Genomic DNA, 12142 nt, shown 5'->3' on the forward strand with positions numbered 1-12142 from the left:
ACACACACACACACACACACACACACATACATACACACACACACACACACACACAGTCACCCGTGTATGCAACGAAATAGCTTTCTTTTGAATATCGTTTTCTCATTCGTCATTCATTCGGCATTTCTTTGCAAAGAACGAAATATTAAACTTCAAAAGAAAAAAAAATTGTAATCTTGTTATGATATATAGATATAGTGCAGAAATGAAATATCACAGGTATTATCACAGTATCTCAAAAGAAACCTTTGTAATCTCTTATTTTTAATTAAGATAATTGAATAGAGGAGAGAGAGAGACGTAGCAAGGAAAGGAAGTGAAAGTGACGGTATGCAGCGGGAGAAAGACAAAAAGTTTTAGAGGAAATTACAGAGCAAGGATAATGAACGAAGTTTATTAGAGAGAAAGAAAACACACCGCAGTGAAAGAGAGGAAGACGTTAGAAAACACTAACTTCAATATATTATCCAACGATAAACGCAAATTCAGCTGGGACGGAAAACATTCCAGTGCTTTCATTTTTCATAAGAACGTAGTTAACTTGCTTGTAAGTAACTGTGATATGATAAGTAGACTGAGTAAAACTTCTCAAAAGTATTTTCAAATTATCTCGAAGAAAATTCTGTAATTACTTATTTTCAATGAAAACATTTGAGTAGAGCGCTGTGGAGCAAGAGAGAGAGAGAGAGAGAGAGAGAGAGAGAGAGAGAGAGAGAGAGAGATGTCACAGTATCTAAAAATTAGTTTTGTGATTGATCTCAGTGAATAAAAATTATTTTAAGATTGAATCATGTACTTATCTTTAATTATAAAAGAATTTTAAAAACCTTACTTTGATAAAATATATTAAAATCGGATTTATATAAACTTTCTAGACATTCTAGAGTTAAATAATTGCTTTCTCTTAGTGACGATTACATAATTTCAGTTAAATAACAAACAGCTTTATAATAGATATACTTTTATTATTAGTTTAAATTTGAAATAACTTCAAATCATTCAACGACAACAGACTCCCGTCACAATTATTACTACCATCGCTATGACACACTCTACCACCAGTACCACTATTGATACTACTACGAGAACCACTTGTGCAATAGCATTTAATCTAGCTATTGTTGTTGTTGCTGTTCTTGTTGCGAGATTGCTCCAGTCCAGCCCTCATTAAGCAGATTTATGCTTAGAAGTGTTTCAGCCATGACTGTTCCGTCTTGCTTCAGGTGTAAAGTATCTAGCATTATATTATTCAGTATACTTATTTCCATTTAAAAAAAGACGGTGAGTATGATTTGAAGTAGATCTGGCTGCTATTTCCTGTATGTCAGGCCACGAGGTAGAAGCACTCTCGTTTGCTCGTATAACATTGTGTTCTTGAGCAAAGTATTTAACTGATGTTAACATCCAATGAATTATTTGCAAAGTAGTTTAACATCAATATCTAATTCATTGGTGCTTTTAACACCCTTCAAGCAATTGGATTAGGTTTCCGGTGTAAAGTTATCAAGTTCTCTATTTTTTTTTTTTTCAATGAGTCTGAGAAAGGGTCAAGCTCTACCCTCCATATTCTGACCCAGTACTTTTTAAAGTAGTTTGTGCAGTACTAGAGTGAGGTACACACTCTTGGCAAATATTATTCGGCAGATGTGCAGATATCTTGCGGTGAACATAGAAGTGATACTGCCTACGACTCTCCTTGAATTTTCTGTGTCTCATTCCGCACGAAAAGCATAGCATAAAATACATTTAAAACGTTGCTCCACCAAATGCCACCAGAGCTGGACCACCTCCTTTGCTAGTTTTTAGCTACGCTATTGCAAACATTCTATAACTAAATTTTAAATACCTTTGATCCACCAATTTCTTTATGAAATTCTTCTCTCGACCCAATAACGTTATATTAAAGAAAGTCAAACCAACACAGGAGCCTCTATGCAGTCTCTTGCTTTGCTTGAAATAATAACTAAATCTAGCTCAAATCACATTCTGTCGAAGAATCGAAGGATACAAAATTACGATTTTGTATTCTAAGCCCATCTAGTAAACCAAGAGTACCCGTTTTTTTAATAATTTGTTGATCTGATCATAGACTTACAAAACTTTTATCGATACCCCTATTCCCTAAAATAGCATGATCATCTCGGAGTATAGTGGAATGAGTTCAAAGGAGGGTTTACTCGATGTGTACAATCATAAAACTAATCTGTTACCAACGATAAGCTATTTTGACAAATAAACATTACGTATTGTATTCGAAGATCATTTAAATAAACTATTTATCAGCGAAAATGTACGATATACATGTTCACTTAGATTTTCAATAGTGTAATAAAAAATGAACAACACCGAAAACTATATAAACCGTGTAACAAAAACTATCTTCATTTTATTTTCTTACAAGTTCAAATGCTGTTCACTTAAAACTAGAGAATCAGCCTTTATTGCTGATAAAAATAGATAATTGATTGATATTTATTTATGCAGATATAATCAAGACTTCGAGATTGCAAAATAAGTTTAGTCTACCAATATGCCCTCCTTTATTTTTTAAAATAAAATACCTTTTTCATAATCATGCTTTCATTATATATGATTGGAGACTGAATAACATGTGCAATATGCAAATAGAATTAGTTCATACGAAGACAGGTGTATGAACAACAAGCGCGTCTATTAGTTTGACGCTCGAAAAAGTGAAGACGGAAAAGTTAGATCAGGTAAGTTATACCAGGATGATAAATAGATAAAATATATTTCGTTTTGGGATTTGGTTTGCAAGATTTTTTATGTGATTTCGTGTGTTGAAGCATATTCTGTTGTGTCTGGGGTGAGTCATGAAAATTTTAGGAAAATGAAAATAAGAAATAAGTGGAAATTTTAACGGTGAGTGTGTTAAATTTTAAGGCACAATAAGAAAATGACTCTCCCCAGACACAACAGAAGATAAAATATATTTTGATTAAAATTTACATTCGTAACAAATTAGATATACCTGCTTAACTTCTAGCAACCGCATGTAGCTTTGTTTCTGGTTCGCATATAAAATTTTCCACCAGTCTCAAGAGGTGATACTGTCCACTTTATGAACCACCGTGAAGCACTGACTCAGAGTAACCTTTTTTTTTTACAAGCGTGTGTTATCTAATATACATAATAACGCCACAGCTGATTGATGATGAAGACAATGATGATGATGATGATGATGATGATGATGATGATGATGATGATGATGATATTAAGCTCCAGATAAGTGAACCCTGACCGAGCAGATCTACAATCAAGACTTTCCATCTGTGATCATCCCGTCTTTTAGTTTGTTATTCAGATTTCATTTGCCTAACACCACATTATCCAACAGAATGTCCTTTAATTTTTAGGTCTGGTTGTGAGATTATACGTGTATGTGTGTGTATACGACTGTGTGTGTGTGTGTGTACGAGTGTGTACGAGTGTAGGGGTGGGGTGAGGGTGTCTTTTTGTTTGTTTGTCACCCCACCACGCTTGACAACCGGTGTTGGTTTGTTTACGTCCCCGTAACCTAGCTATTCGGCAAAAGGGGCTGACAGAGTAAGTGCCCGGCTTAGAAGAATAATTACTGGAGTCGATTTGTTCCGCTAAAAACCCTTCAAGGTGATGCCCCAGCATAATCATATCCATACATACATATATACATACATGTATATATATATATATATATATGTCTTTGCGTTTGTCTCTCTGCACCGTTGACGACCGGTGTTAATTTGTTTATGTGCCCATGACATCAGTTTAACAAGAGAGACTAACACGATAAGTACCAGACTTTAAAAAAATAATTTCTGCAGTTGATTTGTTCGACTTCACCTTTCAGGGCGATGCCCCAGAATGGCTGCAGTCCAATGACTGAAACCAGTAAGAGATCCAAGATGAAACTAAATGAAACTTATGTGACAGAGATTTAGCTTGTATTTGCTTATTTTTAGCGAAGGTCAAACGCTGCAAGAAATTAGGTCAAAGACGGTGTTGTTATGAAGCCATAACTGTAACAGATACTTCCGCAACTCTACACAGAATCAAGAGAAGTGAGATACTAGAAGTAATTAAGAAAATATGTAGTGTTCCTGTGACAGTAACGTTGGCGCTGACTAGAAATTTGGACTTAACGTTGGGATTAGTGTCAACAAATCACCAGAGAAACTCGGCAACAGATTTTCTTAATTACTGTATTAGTTTCGTTTCGTTATATTATCAGTTCCATTAATTTGTTTGTTCGCTCGTGTGATGCGAAAATATGAGTATGGGTGTGTGCGTGTGTGTGCGTGTGTGTGCGTGTGTGTGTGTGTGTATGTTGCGCGTGTGTGTGTGTGCGTGCGTGCGCACGCATGCGTGCATGCGTAAGTGTGTATGTTTGACGTATAAAAAGCCTATGTTATCAATGAAAAATTTGGCAAAACGAATCAATATTCATATATAAAGCATATCTTTTGAATGTTATTCGAGTATCCTACAATTTAAGCCACCCACCATGAACTATATATATAAATATATATATGAGGGGGTACCCAAAAGTAACTGGGAACATTCTCTGTGGGACATCCCGTCGTAGTTCAGGCTTCCGCCGCTAGAATCCACTGGATGCAACCCTCAGGCATCAGCCTGCCAACCGACGCCGTCGAGTGACGTCATACTGCCATTTTTTAGATGGCTCAAACGAAGGAACAGCGTGCTTCCGTTAAATTTCGTTTTCTGCTGGGGAAAACTGCGGCTGAAATCGTTGTCGTGCTTCAGACAGCTTACAAAGACGCTGCCATGACAAATGATGCTGCACACTCCACGAGTGGTCTTCAGGCTTTAGGAATGGTCACTTGTCGCTTGAAGACCAATCTCGTTCAGGGTGACCGTTGACCTCCCAAACGAATGAAAACATCATAAAAATTCATTAACTGATCGTGGAGGACCGTCGCCGAACAATTGACGAACTTTTTGACGACTGCTGTTTCCTGGAGCTCCTGCCAACGAATTTTGAGCGAGGAATTACGAATGAAAGAAGTTGCAGCAAAATGCGTGTCGTGAACTGAAAGGACAATCGGAAGTTGATCCGAACCTGTGTTCGAAGGTCATCAATGGTGACGAAAGCTGGTACTACGGAATTTGCAGATGTGGGAGGGGGTGAAGAGAAAAACGACGAAGGCTTTAAAAGGCATCACTTCGCAAGAGTTCCGGCATTGCTTCAAACAGTGGGAAACGCGTTGAGACCGATGGATTCCTTGAAATGGAGAATACTTTGAAGGTGATAAAAACGTAAACAAGTAAAACTAAGTGAATAAAATAATATTGCAAAATTCCGGTTTCTTTTGGGTACCTCCTCTCGCATATTTATATATATATAATAATACAAATGATACATGAGAATATGCATGTATACATACATATATGTACATACCTACATCTACGTGTGTATATAGATGCATATCCGGGTACAGGACATCAAAAAGGAACGGGAACATAAAGACATCACACGGGGGGTATATGAAAAGTTTTGAGCCTAACCTAGAAACGGGACTGCTAGGTAGCTGAAACAATTTTTTCAGGTCACTGCTTAGAATCGAACCCGGAATCTTGGGGTTAGTTGTCCGCACCCTTAACCACTAAGCCATATGCCCGTGGGTAATTATGGAGTGAATTTTGAGGCGTATAAACCTAGTATTTTACTATCCTTCCTTAATACCGGTTCCCATATGCTATTCATATCTTCACTCGGTCTGCTTAGGAGGTTGTTGTGTCCTAGCATATGTGCTGCTTCTTTTGGTTTTCGTATTTTCGTAATAATAGCACGGAAAAATACATTAAGAATGAGAAGCCAGGTTCGAAATTTCCCCAAGACACCTGATGAAGGCTGGAGGGTATATCAGCCGAAACGTTGTGTGAACAACAAACAAGATGAGGACAAATATTCGTCAAATGTAAAATAATGTAAATAATGTACGACAATCAACATCCCTAACAACCAGAAAATCAACAAGCCCATCATCTACACAACAACAGTAATATGATATAACCATACAAGTTTCACCCCTAGCAGAAAGCCAGCAGAATAATATCAAAAAGAGAAAATATTGCTTGAGCTGTCTAAAATAGGGAAATTTCCTACTAATCGCAAACAAAACTATCTTCAAATGGGGGAGCGTATCTCGATTGTGATAGTCCCGGTTGGACTGGGCTATGATCAGAGGTTTAGACTCTGATTTCTAATATAATGTTAAACAGCGTACTATTATAATACAGTTCTATATTTAAGAGATGAGAAATTATGTACTTTATTTACATTATTCACATTATTTACATTTGACGGATGTTTGTCCTCATCTTGTTTGCTGTTAACAAAACGTTTTGGCTGATATACCCTCCAGCCTACATCAGGTGTCTTGGGGAAATTTTGAACCTGGGTTCTCATTCCTAAGATATTTTTCGATGTTGTTGTTGTTGTTGTTGATATTATTATTATTATTATTATTATTATTATTATATTTATTATCATTATTATTATTCAGGTCACTGCTTGGAATCGAACTCGGAATCTTGGAGTTAGTAGCCCGCGCTCTTAACCACTACGCGAGATGACCTGAATAATAATAATAATAATAATAATAATAATAATAATAATAATAATAATAATAATAGAGTGAAAAATACCTTAGAAAGGAGAACCCAGGTTCGAAGTTTCCACAAAACACCTGATGAAGGCTGGAGGGTATATCAGTCGAAACGTTGTGTTAACAACAAACAAGATGAGGACAAATATCCGTCAAATGTAAATAATGTATATTTGGTCTATTATTCTTTATGCAAATCAAATGAAAACTAATTTGTTCAAGCTTTTTTTACAGATCTATTTCTAGGCATTTTGATAAAAAACATAAATATGAAGAAATAATTAATAGCAGAATAGATTTTTTCACTTTGCCCGGATGGCTGGGGTGCATAAATTGCAACCAGTCTGAAAACCCCTCTTTTTTAGTATTGACATGTATCTTTGCAGATTGCTTCTCTCCGTGTTTAACTGGGTCTCTTTTCTTCCCGTTACCTCGGCGAACTTTTTTGGCGACAGTGCCGGTGATTTTTTCTCTTCAAAAACGTTTAATTCTCTCGGCGTCACTGCCGCTGAAATTCTTTCTTCGCCTGCTTCAGACACAAATGAGTATGAAAATGGTGCAAGCAAAGAAGTTTCCTTTTCTTTTTCTTTTTTTTTCACAAAATTAGCTTAAAACACCATAAGATATAATAACAATAATTCTCCCGCAGAGGGGAATTTCAACAAGCAGCTTCCAAAAAACAATCAACAGTTTTTTTCAACAAAACAGTAACAACAACTCACCACGGTACTTCAACCAAACAAAACACAGAGAAAACGTAAAACGTACCAACAACAGGAAACTTGGACTGAGAAATTTTATGTGAAAAAAAAAAATGGAAACTTCTTTGCTTGCACCATTTTCATACTCACCTGTGTCTGAAGCAGGTGAAGAAAGAATTTCACTGGCAGTGACACCGAAAGAATTAAATGTTTTTGAAGAGAAAAAATCACCGGCAGTGTCGCCAAAAAAGTTCGCCGAGGTAGCGGGAAGAAAAGAAACCGAATTAAACACGGAGAGAAGCAATCTGCAAAGATACATATCAATACTAAAAAAAGAGGAGTCTGAAATTCAAGTGGCCACTCCGGAAGAAACAACTGACATAGTTCACAAGAGGAGAATCTTGTATAAAAGCTACAACATTGGGAAAAAAAGGATATATAAAACAGAGGAGAAAATTGTGGAAAAATGCCTCAAACCTGGCTCAGCTCGGCCTGGATCTTGGCTTCCTTAGGTAGATCATTGAAATTTACGATAACATCGACTCGGTAGTTCGGGTAAACGGCTTCTTATCGAAGCCATTCAACATCAAACGCTCGGTTCGTCAAGGGTGTCCACTCTCCCTGCTTTTGTATGTGATGGCTCTTGAGCCATTACTGCGAAAATTGAGCGGCATCTCGAGGCAGCTAGGTTGTAGAAAGTCGGTTTCAGCCTATGCGGATGGCATCACCATCATCGTAACCGAATTGGATCACCTACAGAGGGTAGGCAAGGCCATCGTGGTTTACGAAATGGTGGCAGGAGCAAAAGTTAATCTTGAAAAGTCAGTCGGTTAAATTGCTAGGAATTTGATTTGGACCAGACCTCCAAATAAAGAAGAACTGGGCCGAGGTATCGAGCAGGGTGACCCACATAGTCAAGACTTGGTCTTGGCGGCGGCTATCCCTGAAAGGGAGGGCGGAGGTAGCCAATGTGTTCATCGCATCGGTCATAACCTACCGCCTAACCGTCGTTCTTTGCCCTGATTCGTGGTTGATCAAGTTGGAAAGACAGCTCTTCCACTTTTTGTGGAAGGGTTCGAATCCACTTGTGAGACACTCTATTTATATATATATATATATATATATGACAGATTTCTTTCAGTTTCCGTCTACCAAATCTACTGAGATGGGTTTAGTTGAGCTGAGGCAATAGTATGAGGCACTTGCCCCCGAGATGCCACACAGTGGGACCGAACCCGGAACCATGATTCTTACCACACAGCTACGCCTACACCTATATATATATATATATATATATATATATATTTATTTTAAATTAAATGCTCACATCTGATAGGCTGCTGAACCAAGGAAGTGTATACAATTTACCGAAGGTATATGTATGTATGAATGGGTGTATGTATAGACATATGCCTTCTGTAAATTGTATACACTTCCTTGGTTCAGCAGCCTATCAGATGTGAATATTCAATTTAAAAAAATGATAAATGAAACATACACGAACAACTTCTTTCTGGATTTTTTATTTGCATTAGTACTTATGATCCAACAAATGCATCTACGAGATCATGCTTCTTCCTAGACATACAAGCCAAATCTCCTTCAAATAACATTGTACCGTCTAAAAACTGGGAAGTGTAGAATGGCTAATGGAGTACAGGTACACTATCAATTTTCCGGCAACTGATGATCCGGCATCTCTCTTAATCCAGATATAATTATGAAAGGTTACTTCAATTTTCCGCTGCTGTTATTGATAACATTTTTGCTACCAAGTTTTCACAACACACATTTATTTATTCATTAGTAACATACCATGGAGGCAATCTAACACCATGTGCTAACCCCCTAAGGATCTCTCTCTCTCTCTCTCTCTCTCTCTCTCTCTCTCTCTCTCTCTCTCTCTCTCTCTCTCTCTCTCTCTCTCCCTCTCTCTCTCTCTCTCCGGAGCAAGTTAATAGATAACTTACTTCAAATGCAAGGAATATAATGCCCCAGGTCGCTAAAAGAAAGAGTAAATATCTGCCCTTTTCGTTTTAAATATTCGCACCTTCATACTTTTTTAGTGAAGGGTTGGAAGAAGGCTTCCACTTTTATAGCATGTTTCTTAGTGAATAACAAAATGTGTGCTGTGAAGATTTAGTAGAAAACGAGTTATCAATAAGGTGGCAGCAGGCTTCTAGGCATTTACCCTCAATAATTGTTTTCTTTTAATCCGGCAAAACGGATTCATCACCTATCCGAACGAAAAGAAATCTAATTCTAATAACTATTTTGTAAATTCATTTTAGAATTGAATGTAAGAAAAAATCTGCAAGACATTTTTTATGTTTAGCATTAATTTTTTTTTATTCTTGTTGACTAAATTCTAAAGGAGATTTTGTTTCTTTCTTAAAAACCAGCACCACATCTTAAGAATAATTTTTAAATAAATAGAAAAAAGTAACATACACTAGAATGCACATAAACACATTCAAACTTATACACATATGCACGCGCGCGCGTGCACACACACACATACATTAGGAAAAATGGTAGTCAGATTGGGATAAAAACTATTTATTTATCACGTGCTTGGGCTCCTTAGTGGCAAAGTTTGTATGTCACTGAGGAACCCAAGCAGGGTGAAATCACGAGATTAATAAATAGTTTTTGTCCACTTCCTGACTATCTTCTTTTTCTTAATATATAAAATCTGTATACCATTTCAAACAATCTATAATACATATGTGTGTGTATGTGTGTGTGTGTGTGTGCGTGCGTGTATGTGCGTGTGTGTGTGAGCATGTGTGTGTGCGTGTGTGTGTGTGGATACGCACATATGTGAGTAATAATGTATATACATGCTTGTTTATATGCATACATTTATAGGCACATACATATATTACAGTAAAGTTCACGCAAACATACTTGACTTAGTAAGCCAAAAATATTAATTAATTAAAACTGATGAAACTGATTAAATACGGAATGCAACGTGGAGACAACTCTGTACGTGCTTTGGTCTCATTAGACCACCTCAGTGAAGTTTATAGTTAAATCATTATGACAAGGTCTTAGAGGACAAGAGAAATGTATAAGACTTTCGTGAATGAATACTTGGTGGTATTATAACATTAAATAACGGTTGGTTTCGTAGTAAATGTAAATTACTGTGAGAGAGAACTAATGAGTAGGGACTCCAAGCAAAAAAGATCATCGTTATCATACACCTTTAGACAAAATGCCAATGAACAAGTCGTTAACTCAAATATGTTGAACCTGCTTCTTCTTTTCTTCACAGCATGCTTGCTAGTCAAGCTTATAATGTACATCAACATTACTTCCTTAGCAGGTCTTAGACGAGTTACTAAGTAAATATGCATCCTCATTCAAACGTTTGGTGTCAGCTTCAACAACATACGGTTCTAACTTGGTGTCAGGGACATTCCGTCTGCTCACATCGTTTACCTCCCAAAACACTCCCTTTACTCCGTCTTTGCTAAAGTATAAAAAGTGGTAGGGAAAAGGTAGAAAAGCCAACAACATCGTTTACCTCACTCTCTCTCTCTCTCTCTCTCTCTCTCTCTCTCTCTCTCTCTCTCTCTCTCTCTCTCTCTCTCTCTCTCTCTCTCTCTCTCCCTCTCTCTCACTGACTCACTTGATCTCTCTTTTTCCAGTTTCGCTAACTTCGGTGTTAGCAGTCTCAAATCAATTTCATCGCTTGATTACAGTCACACTTGCGAACGTGTCAGCTTGAAGCAGAAATAATATTTCCTTACGATTTCTGCACATATGTTCCATAAAAGACATTAAGTTGTCGCCCAACGTACTCGGTTTATTTCCAGGACTCCGGACTTGAATGTTAGTGAGAAAAGCATCATATCAATAACAAAAGAAAAAATGTATGAAACCGAGCCAATAAAGTACCCTATGTGCGTGTGTATGCATATATGTATGTATGTGTTTATGTTTGTCATCCACCATCGCTTGACAACCGAAGTTGGTTTCTTTATGCCCCCATAACTTAGCGGTTCAACAAAAGACCGATAGATAGAATAAGAACCAGGCTTAAAAAAAAAGTTCTGGGGTCTATTCGTTCGAGTAAAACCCTTCAAGGCGATGTCCCACTCGCCGCAGTCAAATGACTGAAACAAGTACATTTCTTAAAGACTATTATCCAAACTGTTATTCTTATAAGATGTTTTTGTGTTGTTTAAGAAGAATTTTGCTATCATTGGTACTGTTCCAGATGTTATTCTTATTGTATACATTCTCGTTCTTGATCATGTTATTGTTCTGGTTGCTTGATTTTTCAATATTCTCTTTCTTTCTATTCTTTATTTATTTTTGCATATCTGAATATCTCTCGGTCTAACTATCTAACACAAACATTCTCTCTCTCGCATACCCTCCGTATATAAACATGCATAAAGCAATTAGATAGATAAAGGTGTTCTTACTCATATTGGAACACAGCTCTCTGAGGTACTGACTCCATCTGGCCTAGTTGAGGTGACATGATCTACCAGAACATTGCTTCCATCAAGGAGGCATGCCCTCTTTCAGCTCTCTCTTTGATTGTTCAGTGTTGTCTCTCTACGATTCCCATTCTACTCTATACCTAGCTTTAAAGTGATGCCTGACCTCTCAGTTATTCTGATAAAACTGTGATACTGGGCCCCTCTCAAAAATGTGAAAATGTGATCAGTCCCTTATCCACTGGGCCCCTCTCAAAAATGTGAAAATGTGATCAGTCCCTTATCCACTGGGCCCCTCTCAAAAATGTGAAAATGTGATCAGTCCCTTATCCACTGGGCCCCTCTCAAA

The sequence above is a fragment of the Octopus bimaculoides genome, chromosome 5, assembly GCF_001194135.2.
Source record: "Octopus bimaculoides isolate UCB-OBI-ISO-001 chromosome 5, ASM119413v2, whole genome shotgun sequence".
Classification (NCBI taxonomy): Eukaryota; Metazoa; Mollusca; class Cephalopoda; order Octopoda; family Octopodidae; genus Octopus; species Octopus bimaculoides.